Here is a 17680-nt window from a genome sequence, read left to right on the forward strand (position 1 = left end):
ACACCTAACAAATTTATTTTAGTGCTTGGTTTAGAAATTTTTGAATATTTTTACTAAAAATGATAGTGATGATTTAGAGATGTTAGGTTCATGTGCATGTAAATTATTAACTTACAAGGGATTGAATGATAGGTTTTTGTTAGGCAAAGTTACATTTTTTCCATTACATGAATTTAGAATTGTTTTTTTTTATGTTTTTGCAGTTTCACAGCCATATGTTTTATGGGCATCGCAATGCTGCATTGGAGATTCAGGATTGTACACCATGGGTAGCCCCTGACGATGCCGAAGGAAGTGATGTGGACGAGGGCCCTTTGGACGTTAACAGTGATGACGACCACCCTACCGATGTTCCTGACGCAGGCCTTACTCAGGAGGATGCCTTTGACCCTTCTATCTCTGGAGGTTAGTATGAGAGAGAGAGAGAGAGAGAGAGAGAGAGAGAGAGAGAGAGAGAGAGAGAGAGAGAGAGAGAGAGAGATATCTGTTTTAAAAATTGTTTTTAAAAGTCTTGTTGTTATAAGGGTTCTTTAAATTTTGTTGCTCTTTAAATGGTGTGTAAACAATGGGTATTTTTAAAACTTATTTGTTTACTTGCATTCTCACTGACATACACATGCACACACATGCTCTCACACAAGCACACATTAATGCACTCACACATGCACACGCAAGCACACACAATGCACACACACAATGCACACACACATGCAGACCCACATGCACACACACAAGCACACATGCATGCACACACAAGCACACATGCATGCACACACAAGCACACATGCATGCACAAACACAAGCACACATGATTCATTTACTGTTTCACTAATGTTACTTTATTCTTGTTTCAGCTCGCAAGGTCAATGTTGTCCCTCAGGAGATGCCTGTGGAAGAGGAAGCTGAGGTTGAGCATAAGAGGTCTCGTGCTGATGAATGGAAAAAGGACGACATTGATATCTAGTCCCTGCCAAACTTCATTCATCCACAGCCGGACTTTTTGAGGGAACCTTATGAATATTTCTCCCAGTTCTTCACAGCTGAATTGTGGGAACACATTGTGTTCCAATCCAACCTGTATTCAAGACAGAAGGATGTAAGTAGCAACTTCCACATATCAGAAGAGGATCTTATGGTTTTCCTTTGCCTCATCATGTACATGGGCCTGGTTTCCCTCCCTAGCATAGTCGACTTCTGGGCCGTGAAGACCAGGAGTCCTCAAGTTGCAGACTTCATGTCCAGGAACCGCTTGAAGTCAATTTGATCTTCCCTTCACTTCAACGACAATGACCAGGCAGCAACCACAGCCTCCCAAGATTGATTCTTCAAGGTGAGAGTCCCCTTCACCGAGGTCAAAAGAGTTCCTGAATTTCCCGAGACCCCTATCCACTCCATTGAAGTGATCGTCACCTACAAGGGCACAAGGGCCGGTAACCTTCACCAGCATGTAGCCAAGAAGCCTGACAAGTGGGGGTACAAGTTGTTCTGCCGCTCCAGCGTGGCTAGATTTGTGCTGGATGTACGAGGAATGCAAGGTGGCCCTATGCCTCACTAAAAGTAGGAATTGCTTTGCTTCCTTTCATAAGGTTTGTAAGTAAGTGTGTACTGTATGTTTCAATTTTTATAATTATGAGTAAGTTTTATTATATTTTGTGTATTTTTTTACTCTTTTTGTTTTGTATTGTATATTGTATTTCTTATATTAATTAAATTGTAAAGCCATCTCTGTGTTTCTGTTATACATTGGAACAAAAAAAAGTGATTCATCAATAATAATCATATGATTTGTGGGCAAATCAACTTTAGTATAAACATGAAAAAGTTTACCGTTATGGCCCAAACGATCCCATATGAGATGAGCATGGTCCGCCTAAACTTGCCCAAGTTACCTATATGGGATATTTTATTGCATGCAATTATTTCACTAATTTTGAAACTTTTTTGAAAATACATAGGAGTAAAAAGGTCTTGATATTTACCAATATAATAACCTACTAAAAGGATTTTTTAAAGTTTCCCATAAAACCTAGGGTGGACTTTAAAGGGATAATGTGTTTTACGATTGCTGTCGCAGTTACAGGAATATTAGAGTTGAAGTTCTGTCTTAGTAGGCTTGTTTCTGGACAATGCAATAGGTAGTGTTGCAGAGGTTCATCTGTCAGTTGCCGACAGTTGTTGTCTTTCCGGTCTGTTGTGCTGCTGTGGCCTTGTCGATATCGATGATGATTTGCCAGTTGCATAGATATCCTAGTTGCAGTCTGCAAATAATGACTGCAACTTAGCGGGGAATATTTCTTGTAATAGGATACGGGATTAGGTTAGTTGCTTTGATGTACCATTTGGCCAATCTGGAGCCATCAAGAAAGGCTAGCCTTACTTCACTTGTCTTTTGCATGTTGTAAAAGGCTATCCTTTGATTCTTGATGGTTTTCAGTGATGTTGAAGTGATATTGATTGTCTAGCACATTATTGCAGACTTGGCTAGGTAATCGGCCTCGTCATTTCCAATGATTCCAGTGTGTTGGAATTCAATTCAGGATGATCAGCCTATTGTTGCTTTGGTGACCTAATGCTAGATACAGTACTGAATTGCTGTGATTAGGTAGACATTTTCAGTGGGTTCTTTTTTGCTGAGAGCCCGAATGGCTCCTCTTGAATCCGTGTGGATTGTTGTATTTCATCCAGGTAGACTGGCCGAGTGTTCTAGGGCTTTTGGCAATCGCCACTAGCTCAGTTTGCAGGGTGGAGGCGTGGTTGGAAAGCCTCCAGTTTTCTCTGTAGCATGATGGAGAAATGATTGTTGCTGCTGCTGCTGTTGCAAGGATATCATAATCCAGTGATCCATCAGTATAGCAGATGTTCAAGGCGTAGGTGTTGCCGATTGCATTTTCGGCTGCTGCTGTAAGTTGTTCTGGCGTGCAGAGAGCTTTGCTTGCTGCTGGGAGGATGGTAAAGTTGTACTGGAAGGGGTTTGGTGACCACGGGGCCGAAGTGATGTAGCCATTGTGCTTTTATTTCTTATAGGCTTCATTTTGCATTTGCATTCCTCTAAGTGTATCCAGCAGTCTCTTTGCGTGTGTCCTTGGAGGATCAATCTCCTCTGCCAAGGATAAGGTGTCAATTGAGGTTGTTGTTCAGAAGTCTCTGTCTGCTTTGAATGACTTGAATATAATGCTGCAATTTCTGATATCTATCCTAGCCGAAATGAAAATTTGTTTAGTTTCATCTCTTTAGAAGCAGTCTTCGCCATATTTGAGAGCTTCTGATGAGTCTCATGACATTGTTTCGTACCACTTCTAAGGAAGCTTTTTGAGTTTCACTCACTGAGGTGACTGTAGGTGCTGCATAGTCGATGTGGGATTGAATTGTTAAATGTAGAACAGCCTTAGGAGGCTGTTTGATACTCCTTATTTAAGGGAGTCCGTTCATTTTATGGCTGAGAGGCGAATTTTTGTTTTCTCTCTGAAATAGGTTAATTCGCTGGTAGGTAATAGAGTTTTATTGATGATTACTCCTAGATACATAAAATGGGGGATAAAAATAAGTAATTTTCATGTTTTTTACTTTTATTGAAAAAATAATAATCTCTGTCAGACGTAGAAATAATATTTTCGACATATTGGGATGGTATAAAAATTAAACCACATACGTAGTATAATAAAAATTATGTATAATATTGTATCTAACCCATTTCAGAATTCTGCAGATTGAGGGGTAAATATGGGTAGTTTTCAAGTTATTTTTTACTTTTCTTGAAAAAAATACATATCTGGTTGCCAGACAGAAATGATTTTTGCGCAGCATTGACTTGGTATATAATTTGATCCACATACATAAGTTTAAACCAAATCTTGTATAATATTGTAGATAACCCATTTCAAAATTCTGCAGACTAAGGGGTAGAAATGAGTAATTTTCACATTTTTTACTTTTCCCAACTAAACTACATCTGGTGGCCAGACATAAAAATAATTTTGAAGACTCATTGAGCTTGTATAGAACTTGAACCACATACATAGTATAATGAGAATCTTGTATAATATTGTATCTAACCCATTTCAGAATTCTGCAGATTGGGGGATAAAAATGGGTAATTTTCACTTTTTTTACTTTTCTCGAAAAATGTTATTTTCATTAGTAAAATAAATTTTTGAATATACTTACCCGATAATCATGTAGCTGTCAACTCCGTTGCCCGACAGAATTCTATGGAGGGATACGCCAGCTATCACAATACTAGAAGGGGGTGTACTTACCAGCGCCACCTGTGGCCAGGTACTCAAGTACTTCTTGTTGACACCTCCTCAATTATTCCTCGGTCCCACTGGTTCTCTATGGGGAGGAAGGGAGGGTCAATTAAATCATGATTATCGGGTAAGTATATTCAAAAATTTATTTTACTAATGAAAATAACATTTTTCAATATTAAACTTACCCGATAATCATGTAGCTGATTCACACCCAGGGGGGTGGGTGAAAACCAGTGTGCAAGATTAAAGGATAGCTAAGTATCCCATATTTCATATAACAGTTATCTCAAATAACAATGAAATAATAAGTACCTGGTAAGGAAGTCGAATTGAACCGTTACTCTGCCTCTTTTTTAAGTTCGTCTTCCTTACTGAGCGCAGCGTTCCTCTTGGAGGCTGAATCAACCCAAAGGTGCTAAAGTATACAGGGCTGCAACCCATACTAAAGGACCTCATCACAACCTTTAACCTCGGCGCTTCTCAAGAAAGAATTGACCACCCGCCAAATCAACAAGGATGTGGAAGGCTTCTTAGCCGACCGTACAACCCATAAAAAGTATTCAAGAGAAAGGTTAAAAGGTTATGGGATTATGGGAATGTAGTGGCTGAGCCCTCGCCTACTACTGCATTCGTTGCTACGAATGATCCCAGGGTGTAGCAGTACTCGTAAAGAGACTGGACATCTTTGAGATAGAATGATGCGAACACTGACTTGCTTCTCCAATAGGTTGCATCCATAACACTCTGCAGAGAATGGTTCTGTTTGAAGGCCACTGAAGTAGCCACAGCTCCCACTTCATGTGTCCTTACCTTCAGCAAAGCAAGGTCTTCTTCCTTCAGATGAGAAAGTGTTTCTCTAATCAGAAGCCTGAATAGTAAGAAACTGAGTTCTTAGAACTTGGAAAAGAAGGTTTCTTGATAGCACACTATAAGGCTTCTGATTGTCCTTGTAAAGGTTAAGACCTTTTTAGATAGTACCTAAGAGCTCTAACTGGGCAAAGTACTCTCTTCAGATCATTCCCCACCAAGTTGGACAGGCTTGGGATCTCGAACGACTTAGGCCAAGGACGTGAAGGAAGCTCGTTTAGCAAAAACCGAGCTGCAAGGAACATGTAGCCGTTACAGATGTGAAAACAATGATCCTGCTGAAGGCGTGGATCTCACTTACTCTTTTAGCTGTTGTCAAGCACACGAGGAAAAGAGTTTTTAATGTGAGGTCCTAAAAAGAGGCTGATTGGAGAGGTTCAAATCTTGATGACATAAGGAACCTTAGGACCACGTCTAGATTCCAGCCTGGAGTGGACAACCGACGTTCCTTTGAGGTCTCAAAAGACCTAGGGAGGTCCTGTAGATCTTTGTTGGTGGAAAGATCCAAGCCTCTGTGGCGGAAAACCGCTGCCAACATACTTCTGTAACCCTTGATCGTAGGAGCTGAAAGGGATCTTACTTTCCTTAGATATAACAGGAAGTCAGCAATCTGGGTTACAGTGGTACTGGTTGAGGAAACTGCATTGGTCTTGTACCAGCTACGGAAGACTTCCCCTTGAGACTGATAGATTCTTAGAGTGGATGTTCTCCTTGCTTTGGCAATCGCTCTGGCTGCCTCCTTCGAAAAGCCCCTAGCTCTTGAGAGTGTTTCGAAAGTCTGAAGGCAGTCAGACGAAGAGCGTGGAGGATTGGGTGTACCTTCTTTACGTTAAGCAAAATTAAGAAAGAGAGTCTATACTCTCTTAGACACCAACACTTCCGTCTAAGGGAAGGGTCGGCCATTGAAAGGTGAACGAGAGTTCATACTCTCTTCGTCACCATAATTAATCAAATTAATTCCAAAAGCTAACTAAGCTAATATAGAAGTTTCCAGTAAAGCGACAGCCGAAATCAAAGAGAAATACTTCACCAAAGTCGTGAAAATACTCCAAGAACATAAGCGTATCCCAGAACGTCTTGCCGGATAGCACGACAGAGGAATAATTGAGGAGGTGTCAACAAGAAGTACTTGAGTACCTGGCCACAGGTGGCGCTGGTAAGTACACCCCCTTCTAGTATTGTGATAGCTGGCGTATCCCTCCATAGAATTCTGTCGGGCAACGGAGTTGACAGCTACATGATTATCGGGTAAGTTTAATATTGAAAAAATACATCTCTGGTTGCCAGACAGAAATGTTATTGGCAATTTGAGTTTACATTTAACCTATTAATATACAGTATGACTCATATGTTTGCTTGGAAATCATTTTAACTCAAGATAATTTTTTATTATAGTACTTTAATTATAGCAAAAATTACATTGACTATAAATTTCATTCAAAAGGCCATCTTTATACTTAAAGGTGTTTTTTTTTTTTTAACCAAAAAAATATTATTGGACATTTGAATTTATATTTAACCTAACAATACATGACTTGACTGTTCACATGTAAATACCATTGAGTCAAGATGATTTTTTTTTCAGTATAATACTTCAATAAATATTATGGGGTGATCTGGTAGCAGCAGCATCTGAGGTGATCTGGTGTCAGCGGCATGTGGCGTGCCCTCTTGGCAGTGGCATCTTGCATGACCTGGTGGCAGCGGCATCTGGCAAAAATCACCTTGACTATAAATTTCAATCAAAAGGCCATCTTTATACTTAAAGGTGCTTTTTTGAACCACAAAATATTATTGGACATTTGAATTTTTATTTAACTTTACAATACATGACTTGACTGTTCACATGTAAATACCTTTGAGTCAGGATGATTTTTTTTTTCAGTATAATACTTCAATAAATATTATGGGGTGATCTGGTAGCAGCAGTATCTGGGGTGACCTGGTGACAGCGGCATCAGTCATGACCTGGTGGCAGCGGCATCTGGCAAAAATCAACTTGACTATAAATTTCAATCAAAAGGCCATCTTTATACTTAAAGGTGCTTTTTTGAACCACAAAATATTATTGGACATTTGAATTTATATTTAACTTCACAATACATGACTTGACTGTTCACATGTAAATACCTCCGAGTCAAGATTATTTTTTTTTCAGTATAATAATACAACATAAATATACCAAGGCACCTCCCCCAATTTTGGGGGGTTGCCGACATCAACAAATGAAACACAACAAAAAGGGGACCTCTACTCTCTACGTTCCTCCCAGCCTGACAAGGAACCCAACCGAGTTCAGCTGGTACTGCTAGGGTGCCACAGCCCACCCTCCCCCGTTGTCCACCACAGATGAAGCTTCATAATGCTGAATCCCCTACTGCTGCTACCTCCGTGGTCATCTAAGGCACCGGAGGAAGCAGCAGGGCCTACTGGAACTGCGTCACAATTGCTCGCCATTCATTCCTATTTCTAGCACGCTCTCTTGCCTCTAATGCAAAATTCTGGAATGGGTTAGATACAATATTATTCATGATTCTGATTATACTATGTATGGGGCTCAAATTCTATACCAACTCAATGTGGCGCAAAAATTGTTTCTATGTCTGGCAACCAGATATGTATAACAGTCGAGAAATGTCAAAAAAGTGAAATTTACCAATTTTTACTCCTCTAATGCAAAATTCTGAAATGGGTTAGATACAATATTATTCATAATTCTGATTATACTATGTATGGGGCTCAAATTCTATACCAACTCAATGTGGCGCAAAAATTGTTTCTATGTCTGGCAACCAGATATGTATATCAGTCGAGAAATGTCAAAAAAGTGAAATTTACCAATTTTTACTCCTCTAATGCAAAATTCTGGAATGGGTTAGATACAATATTATTCATGATTCTGATTATACTATGTATGGGGCTCAAATTCTATACCAACTCAATGTGGCGCAAAAATTGTTTCTATGTCTGGCAACCAGATATGTATATCAGTCGAGAAATGTCAAAAAAGTGAAATTTACCAATTTTTACTCCTCTAATGCAAAATTCTGAAATGGGTTAGATACAATATTATTCATGATTCTGATTATACTATGTATGGGGCTCAAATTCTATACCAACTCAATGTGGCGCAAAAATTGTTTCTATGTCTGGCAACCAGATATGTATATCAGTCGAGAAATGTCAAAAAAGTGAAATTTACCAATTTTTACTCCTCTAATGCAAAATTCTGGAATGGGTTAGATACAATATTATTCATGATTCTGATTATACTATGTATGGGGCTCAAATTCTATACCAACTCAATGTGGCGCAAAAATTGTTTCTATGTCTGGCAACCAGATATGTATATCAGTCGAGAAATGTCAAAAAAGTGAAATTTACCATTTTTTACTCCTCTAATGCAAAATTCTGGAATGGGTTAGATACAATATTATTCATGATTCTGATTATACTATGTATGGGGCTCAAATTCTATACCAACTCAATGTGGCGCAAAAATTGTTTCTATGTCTGGCAACCAGATATGTATATCAGTCGAGAAATGTCAAAAAAGTGGAATTTACCAATTTTTACTTCTCTAATGCAAAATTCTGAAATGGGTTAGATACAATATTATTCATGATTCTGATTATACTATGTATGGGACTCAAATTCTATACCAACTCAATGTGGCGCAAAAATTGTTTCTATGTCTGGCAACCAGATATGTATAACAGTCGAGAAATGTCAAAAAAGTTAAATTTACCAATTTTTACTCCTCTAATGCAAAATTCTGGAATGGGTTAGATACAATATTATTCATGATTCTGATTATACTATGTATGGGGCTCAAATTCTATACCAACTCAATGTGGCGCAAAAATTGTTTCTATGTCTGGCAACCAGATATGTATATCAGTCGAGAAATGTCAAAAAAGTGAAATTTACCATTTTTTACTCCTCTAATGCAAAATTCTGGAATGGGTTAGATACAATATTATTCATGATTCTGATTATACTATGTATGGGGCTCAAATTCTATACCAACTCAATGTGGCGCAAAAATTGTTTCTATGTCTGGCAACCAGATATGTATATCAGTCGAGAAATGTCAAAAAAGTGGAATTTACCAATTTTTACTTCTCTAATGCAAAATTCTGAAATGGGTTAGATACAATATTATTCATGATTCTGATTATACTATGTATGGGACTCAAATTCTATACCAACTCAATGTGGCGCAAAAATTGTTTCTATGTCTGGCAACCAGATATGTATAACAGTCGAGAAATGTCAAAAAAGTTAAATTTACCAATTTTTACTCCTCTAATGCAAAATTCTGAAATGGGTTAGATACAATATTATTCATGATTCTGATTATACTATGTATGGGGCTCAAATTCTATACCAACTCAATGTGGCGCAAAAATTGTTTCTATGTCTGGCAACCAGATATGTATATCAGTCGAGAAAAGTCAAAAAAGTGAAAATTACCCATTTTTACTCCTCTAATGCAAAATTCTGGAATGGGTTAGATACAATATTATTCATGATTCTGATTATACTATGTATGGGGCTCAAATTCTATACTAACTCAATGTGGCGCAAAAATTGTTTCTATGTCTGGCAACCAGATATGTATAACAGTCGAGAAATGTCAAAAAAAAGAAATTTACCAATTTTTACTCCTCTAATGCAAAATTCTGAAATGGGTTAGATACAATATTATTCATGATTCTGATTATACTATGTATGGGGCTCAAATTCTATACCAACTCAATGTGGCGCAAAAATTGTTTCTATGTCTGGCAACCAGATATGTATATCAGTCGAGAAATGTCAAAAAAGTGAAATTTACCAATTTTTACTCCTCTAATGCAAAATTCTGAAATGGGTTAGATACAATATTATTCATGATTCTGATTATACTATGTATGGGGCTCAAATTCTATACCAACTCAATGTGGCGCAAAAATTGTTTCTATGTCTGGCAACCAGATATGTATATCAGTCGAGAAATGTCAAAAAAGTGAAATTTACCAATTTTTACTCCTCTAATGCAAAATTCTGGAATGGGTTAGATACAATATTATTCATGATTCTGATTATACTATGTATGGGGCTCAAATTCTATACCAACTCAATGTGGCGCAAAAATTGTTTCTATGTCTGGCAACCAGATATGTATATCAGTCGAGAAATGTCAAAAAAGTGAAATTTACCAATTTTTACTCCTCTAATGCAAAATTCTGAAATGGGTTAGATACAATATTATTCATGATTCTGATTATACTATGTATGGGGCTCAAATTCTATACCAACTCAATGTGGCGCAAAAATTGTTTCTATGTCTGGCAACCAGATATGTATATCAGTCGAGAAATGTCAAAAAAGTGAAATTTACCAATTTTTACTCCTCTAATGCAAAATTCTGGAATGGGTTAGATACAATATTATTCATGATTCTGATTATACTATGTATGGGGCTCAAATTCTATACCAACTCAATGTGGCGCAAAAATTGTTTCTATGTCTGGCAACCAGATATGTATATCAGTCGAGAAATGTCAAAAAAGTGAAATTTACCAATTTTTACTCCTCTAATGCAAAATTCTGAAATGGGTTAGATACAATTTTATTCATGATTCTGATTATACTATGTATGGGGCTCAAATTCTATACCAACTCAATGTGGCGCAAAAATTGTTTCTATGTCTGGCAACCAGATATGTATATCAGTCGAGAAAAGTAAAAAAAGTGAAAATTACCCATTTTTACTCCTCTAATGCAAAATTCTGGAATGGGTTAGATACAATATTATTCATGATTCTGATTATACTATGTATGGGGCTCAAATTCTATACCAACTCAATGTGGCGCAAAAATTGTTTCTATGTCTGGCAACCAGATATGTATATCAGTCGAGAAATGTCAAAAAAGTGAAATTTACCAATTTTTACTCCTCTAATGCAAAATTCTGAAATGGGTTAGATACAATATTATTCATGATTCTGATTATACTATGTATGGGGCTCAAATTCTATACCAACTCAATGTGGCGCAAAAATTGTTTCTATGTCTGGCAACCAGATATGTATATCAGTCGAGAAAAGTCAAAAAAGTGAAAATTACCCATTTTTACTCCTCTAATGCAAAATTCTGGAATGGGTTAGATACAATATTATTCATGATTCTGATTATACTATGTATGGGGCTCAAATTCTATACTAACTCAATGTGGCGCAAAAATTGTTTCTATGTCTGGCAACCAGATATGTATAACAGTCGAGAAATGTCAAAAAAGTGAAATTTACCAATTTTTACTCCTCTAATGCAAAATTCTGAAATGGGTTAGATACAATATTATTCATGATTCTGATTATACTATGTATGGGGCTCAAATTCTATACCAACTCAATGTGGCGCAAAAATTGTTTCTATGTCTGGCAACCAGATATGTATATCAGTCGAGAAATGTCAAAAAAGTGAAATTTACCAATTTTTACTCCTCTAATGCAAAATTCTGGAATGGGTTAGATACAATATTATTCATGATTCTGATTATACTATGTATGGGGCTCAAATTCTATACCAACTCAATGTGGCGCAAAAATTGTTTCTATGTCTGGCAACCAGATATGTATAACAGTCGAGAAATGTCAAAAAAGTGAAATTTACCAATTTTTACTCCTCTAATGCAAAATTCTGAAATGGGTTAGATACAATATTATTCATGATTCTGATTATACTATGTATGGGGCTCAAATTCTATACCAACTCAATGTGGCGCAAAAATTGTTTCTATGTCTGGCAACCAGATATGTATATCAGTCGAGAAATGTCAAAAAAGTGGAATTTACCAATTTTTACTTCTCTAATGCAAAATTCTGAAATGGGTTAGATACAATATTATTCATGATTCTGATTATACTATGTATGGGACTCAAATTCTATACCAACTCAATGTGGCGCAAAAATTGTTTCTATGTCTGGCAACCAGATATGTATAACAGTCGAGAAATGTCAAAAAAGTTAAATTTACCAATTTTTACTCCTCTAATGCAAAATTCTGAAATGGGTTAGATACAATATTATTCATGATTCTGATTATACTATGTATGGGGCTCAAATTCTATACCAACTCAATGTGGCGCAAAAATTGTTTCTATGTCTGGCAACCAGATATGTATATCAGTCGAGAAATGTCAAAAAAGTGAAATTTACCACTTTTTACTCCTCTAATGCAAAATTCTGGAATGGGTTAGATACAATATTATTCATGATTCTGATTATACTATGTATGGGGCTCAAATTCTATACCAACTCAATGTGGCGCAAAAATTGTTTCTATGTCTGGCAACCAGATATGTATAACAGTCGAGAAATGTCAAAAAAGTGAAATTTACCAATTTTTACTCCTCTAATGCAAAATTCTGAAATGGGTTAGATACAATATTATTCATGATTCTGATTATACTATGTATGGGGCTCAAATTCTATACCAACTCAATGTGGCGCAAAAATTGTTTCTATGTCTGGCAACCAGATATGTATATCAGTCGAGAAATGTCAAAAAAGTGGAATTTACCAATTTTTACTTCTCTAATGCAAAATTCTGAAATGGGTTAGATACAATATTATTCATGATTCTGATTATACCATGTATGGGACTCAAATTCTATACCAACTCAATGTGGCGCAAAAATTGTTTCTATGTCTGGCAACCAGATATGTATAACAGTCGAGAAATGTCAAAAAAGTGAAATTTACCAATTTTTACTCCTCTAATGCAAAATTCTGAAATGGGTTAGATACAATATTATTCATGATTCTGATTATACTATGTATGGGGCTCAAATTCTATACCAACTCAATGTGGCGCAAAAATTGTTTCTATGTCTGGCAACCAGATATGTATATCAGTCGAGAAATGTCAAAAAAGTGAAATTTACCAATTTTTACTCCTCTAATGCAAAATTCTGAAATGGGTTAGATACAATATTATTCATGATTCTGATTATACTATGTATGGGGCTCAAATTCTATACCAACTCAATGTGGCGCAAAAATTGTTTCTATGTCTGGCAACCAGATATGTATATCAGTCGAGAAATGTCAAAAAAGTGAAATTTACCAATTTTTACTCCTCTAATGCAAAATTCTGAAATGGGTTAGATACAATTTTATTCATGATTCTGATTATACTATGTATGGGGCTCAAATTCTATACCAACTCAATGTGGCGCAAAAATTGTTTCTATGTCTGGCAACCAGATATGTATTGAAGTCGAGAAAAGTAAAAAAAGTTAAAATTATCCATTTTTACCCCTCTATCGCAAAATTCTGGAATGGGTTAGATACAATATTATTCATGATTCTGATTATACTATGTATGGGGCTCAAATTCTATACCAACTCAATGTGGCGCAAAAATTGTTTCTATGTCTGGCAACCAGATATGTATATCAGTCGAGAAATGTCAAAAAAGTGAAATTTACCAATTTTTACTCCTCTAATGCAAAATTCTGAAATGGGTTAGATACAATATTATTCATAATTCTGATTATACTATGTATGGGGTTCAAATTCTATACCAACTCAATGTGGCGCAAAAATTGTTTCTATGTCTGGCAACCAGATATGTATTGAAGTCGAGAAAAGTCAAAAAAGTGAAAATTACCCATTTTTACCCCTCTATCGCAAAATTCTGAAATGGGTTAGATACAATATTATACAATATTTTACTTCAATATTCTCTATTCTTGGGTAGTGCCATAGCCTCTGTACCATGGTCCTCCACTACCTTGGAGTAGAGTTCTCTTGATTGAAGGTACACTCGGGCACACTATCTTAATCTCTTACTCCTGTTTTGTTCATATAGGCGATATTTATCTTAATGTTTCTGTTCTCAAAATATTCTATTTTTCCTTGCTCCCTATCCTCACTGGGGTATTTTCAATATTGGAGCACCTAGGCTCTTAGCATCCTGCATTTCCAAGTAGGGGTGTAGCTTTGCAAGTAATAATAATAATAATAATAATAATAATAATAATAATAATAATAATAATAATAATAATAATATGTAGGAATGAGAATTTTTTTTTTCAATGTCTGTGCAGTCATTCAAACCCACGGGTCCAGTCACGGACTGATACAGTGATAGGTCTATTATGATTATCAGTAATAAGGGCCTATCGATACAGGTCGGGACCATTATATATGAGTGGTCAGCTCCCCCAAACCTGCATAAAAAAGGGATACTAACTAATTTCACTCCTTACCAAACCTACAAGCCATGCCCCTTAAACAGCCCTATTCTTCGTCAACCGTCACTATACATACAGGTGGCCTCTATCATACATCCACCCACACGTCTACTACTGTAATAGTGATATATTCAATTGATAAGTGAACATTGAAACACTATACAAACCTTCTTTATGTATTTTCGTGTACAAATACCTCCAGATAAACAAATCCGAAAGCATCGTCTGCAACTACCTGGCCTTACTAGTCGATAAACATTTCTTATGTTCAGGTACTATCTTCGGATAGAAAGATTGTACCAAGGATGTTGCTTATCAGATTATCTTCTCGTCAGACTGACAATAACATTGTGATTCTTCTTCTTCTTCTTCTCAGGTTCAGGTTCTGGTTTAGGGATGAGGAATCTCAGCCTTTGCAACGGCACCTCCAAAGTTTATCTTATACTGTTTTGTCTTTTCCTCTACATCAAGATTAATATTATTTCTAGATTTGTTTCACTGAATAAAAATAATCCTATTTTATTTAGGTCTTCCTCGTATATCAGGATTAATAATTTTTTCTAGATTTGCTTCACTAAATACAACTAAGCCTATTTTATTTAGGTCTTCCTCGTATAGGTAGTAGGTTGGCCTGGGCACCAGCCGCCCGTTGAGATACTACCGCTAGAGAGTTATGGGGTCCTTTGACTGGCCAGACAGTACTACATAGGACCCTTCTCTCTGGTTACGGTTCTTTCCCTTTGCCTACACAGACACCGAATAGTGTGGCCTATCCTTTACAGATTCTCCTCTGTCCTCATACACCTGACAACACTGTGATTACTAGACAATTCTTCTTCACCCAAGGGGTTAACTACTGCACTGTAATTGTTCAGTGGCTACTTTCCTCTTGGTAAGGGTAGAAGAGACTCTTTAGCTATGGTAAGCAGCTCTTCTAGGAGAAGGACACTCCAAAATCAAACCATTGTTCTCTATTCCTGGGTAGTGCCATAGCCTCTGTACCATGGTCTTACACTGCCTTGGGTTAGAGTTCTCTTGCTTGAGGGTACACTTGGGCACACTTTTCTATCTAGTTTCTCTTCCTCTTGTTCTGTTAAAGTTTTTATATTTTAAATAGGAAATATTTATTTTAATATTGTTACTATTCCTAAAATGTTCTATTTTTCCTTATCTCCTTATTTCCTTATTTCCTTTCCTCACTGGGCTATTTTCCCTGTTGGGGCCCCTGGGCTTATAGCATCCTGCTTTTCCAACTAGGGTTGTAGCTTAGCATTTAATAATAATAATAATAATAATAATAATATATCAGGATTAATATTTTTTTTCTAGATTTGTTTCACCAAATGAATATAATCCTACTATTTTCTTTAGGTCTTCCTCTTATGGTTGTTGTAGCTCTATTACTTCATTCCTTTCTCTTTTATATTCCTGGCAAAACAAAACAACAAAATTATCAAATCTTCCTTCTTTTTTACTGTATTAGTATACGTCCCCTAAGTAGGTTACCCAAAATTAGGACAGTTAATGTAACAAGGCATAAGCTTAAGTATGTTGCAAAATCCTAGCAGGGGTCTGTCTGTATGCAATAAGTAGGGCAATGCATATGAAAGAAGAGTTTAAAAAGTCTAAACTGATCACAATAGGTTGCCAAACCTGATGATAGCAAGTTATCCCAACTGATATCAAGGCAGAATGGGATGAAATTGAAATTAAAGATTAAAGATTTTATCAATAGTGTTGTTATGGCACAAAATAATAATAACGTTACTATGTATAAGCTTAGAAGCTTTACAGCTATGTATTACGCAATAGAGTGCCCGCAATCTTATTTTGCGGAGTGAGTGGGTAGGAACCAGGACCATGGTTTATTATTATTATTATTATTATTATTATTATTATTATTATTATTATTATTATTATTATTATTATTATTTGCTAAGCCACAAACCTAGTTGGAAAAGCAGGATGCTATAAACAGCCCAATGAGGAAAGGAAGTAAGGAAATAAATAAACTACAAGAGAAGTAGTTAAAAATGAAAAATATTTTAAGAATAGTAACAACGTTAGAATAAATCTTTCATATATGAACTATGAAAACTTAAAAAACTAAACAAAAGAAAAAAATAGAATAGTGGGCCCGAGTGTACCCTCATGCAAGGGAACTCTAGCCCAAGCCAGTGGAAGAGCATGGTACAGAGGCTAGGGCACTACCCAAGACTAGAGAACAATGGTTTGATTTTGGAGTACCCTCCTCCTAGATGAGCTGTTTGCCATAGCTAAAGATGAGAGTAGCAACTGAACCATTGCAGTGCAATAGCCAACCTCTTGAGCAAAAAAAGAATTGTTTGGTAATCTCAGTGTTGTCAGGTGTATGAGGACAGAGGAGAGCATGTAGAGAATAGGCCAGATTATTTGGTGTATGTGTAGGCAAAGAGAAAATGAACCGTAACCAGAGAGAAGGGGCCAATGTAGTACTGCCTTGTCAGTCAAAGGACCCAATAACTCTCTAGCGGTGGTATCTCAACTCTCTTCAATACAAGCGTAGAAAAAAGAAAAGAAAAACAATATGTCACAACTACAACAATACATGTTCCATTAACTATATTTATTCAAGATCAATTTTATTAAAGCCAGTGTTTTCAGAATTTTAATTTGTATGTCGTAAGGGTAAATTCAATTATGTACAATGCTATGAGATACTAGATTGGGGCCCCTCGGCCTATAGCATCCTGCTTTTCCAACTAGGGTTGTAGCTTAGCAAGTAATAATAATAATAATAATAATAATAATAATAATAATAATAATAATAATAATAATAATAATAATAATAATAATAATAATATGAAATGTCGAAAGGATTAACTGGGTACGTTCACTACTAAATGAGTTTCAATTGCGTAGTCATGCAAGAGGAAAAACTTCAAGTAAAACTCTGGTAAAACTTCTGTAGGTAAATTTATCTTTTAGAAATAATGTAGATACAAACTAAGCATTATGTTACGTATCACTAGTGAAGCATAATATTTAATTAAAACTAAGTTTTGTAAGTGCCATACTCCTCTAAGCAAAATGCAATAAATAAAATAGTTAACTAAAGAAAAACTATCATACTAGGAACTTTACTAATGTGTCTAGAGCCGCAAAAGGTTGAAATTGATAATAGAATCATTTGCAAATACGTGGGGAGGGGAGTTAGCAGATAGATAATTTACAATTAACTCTGTTAGTCTTGCACCTTTATTAGCTCATTTTCTTGTTTTATACAATTCTGTCATCTTTTTCGGACATGTTGAGTTGATCTAATGTTGTTGGAGT

At 36.1% G+C, this 17680-nt stretch overlaps 1 protein-coding gene across 2 annotated transcripts in view; it reads right to left on the reverse strand.

Moving 5' to 3' along the window:
- Window positions 1-14725, reverse strand: part of Nbr (exonuclease mut-7 homolog) — a 60838-nt gene extending 46113 nt beyond the window's left edge. For both annotated transcript variants that reach the window (XM_068380466.1, XM_068380464.1), the window contains exon 1: window positions 14667-14725. The gene's annotated coding sequence lies outside the window, so the exon portion shown is untranslated. The remainder of the gene's footprint in view (window positions 1-14666) is intronic.
- Window positions 14726-17680: the final 2955 nt, after the last annotated feature.

The sequence above is a fragment of the Palaemon carinicauda genome, chromosome 9 (assembly GCF_036898095.1).
Source record: "Palaemon carinicauda isolate YSFRI2023 chromosome 9, ASM3689809v2, whole genome shotgun sequence".
Taxonomy (NCBI): domain Eukaryota; kingdom Metazoa; phylum Arthropoda; class Malacostraca; order Decapoda; family Palaemonidae; genus Palaemon; species Palaemon carinicauda.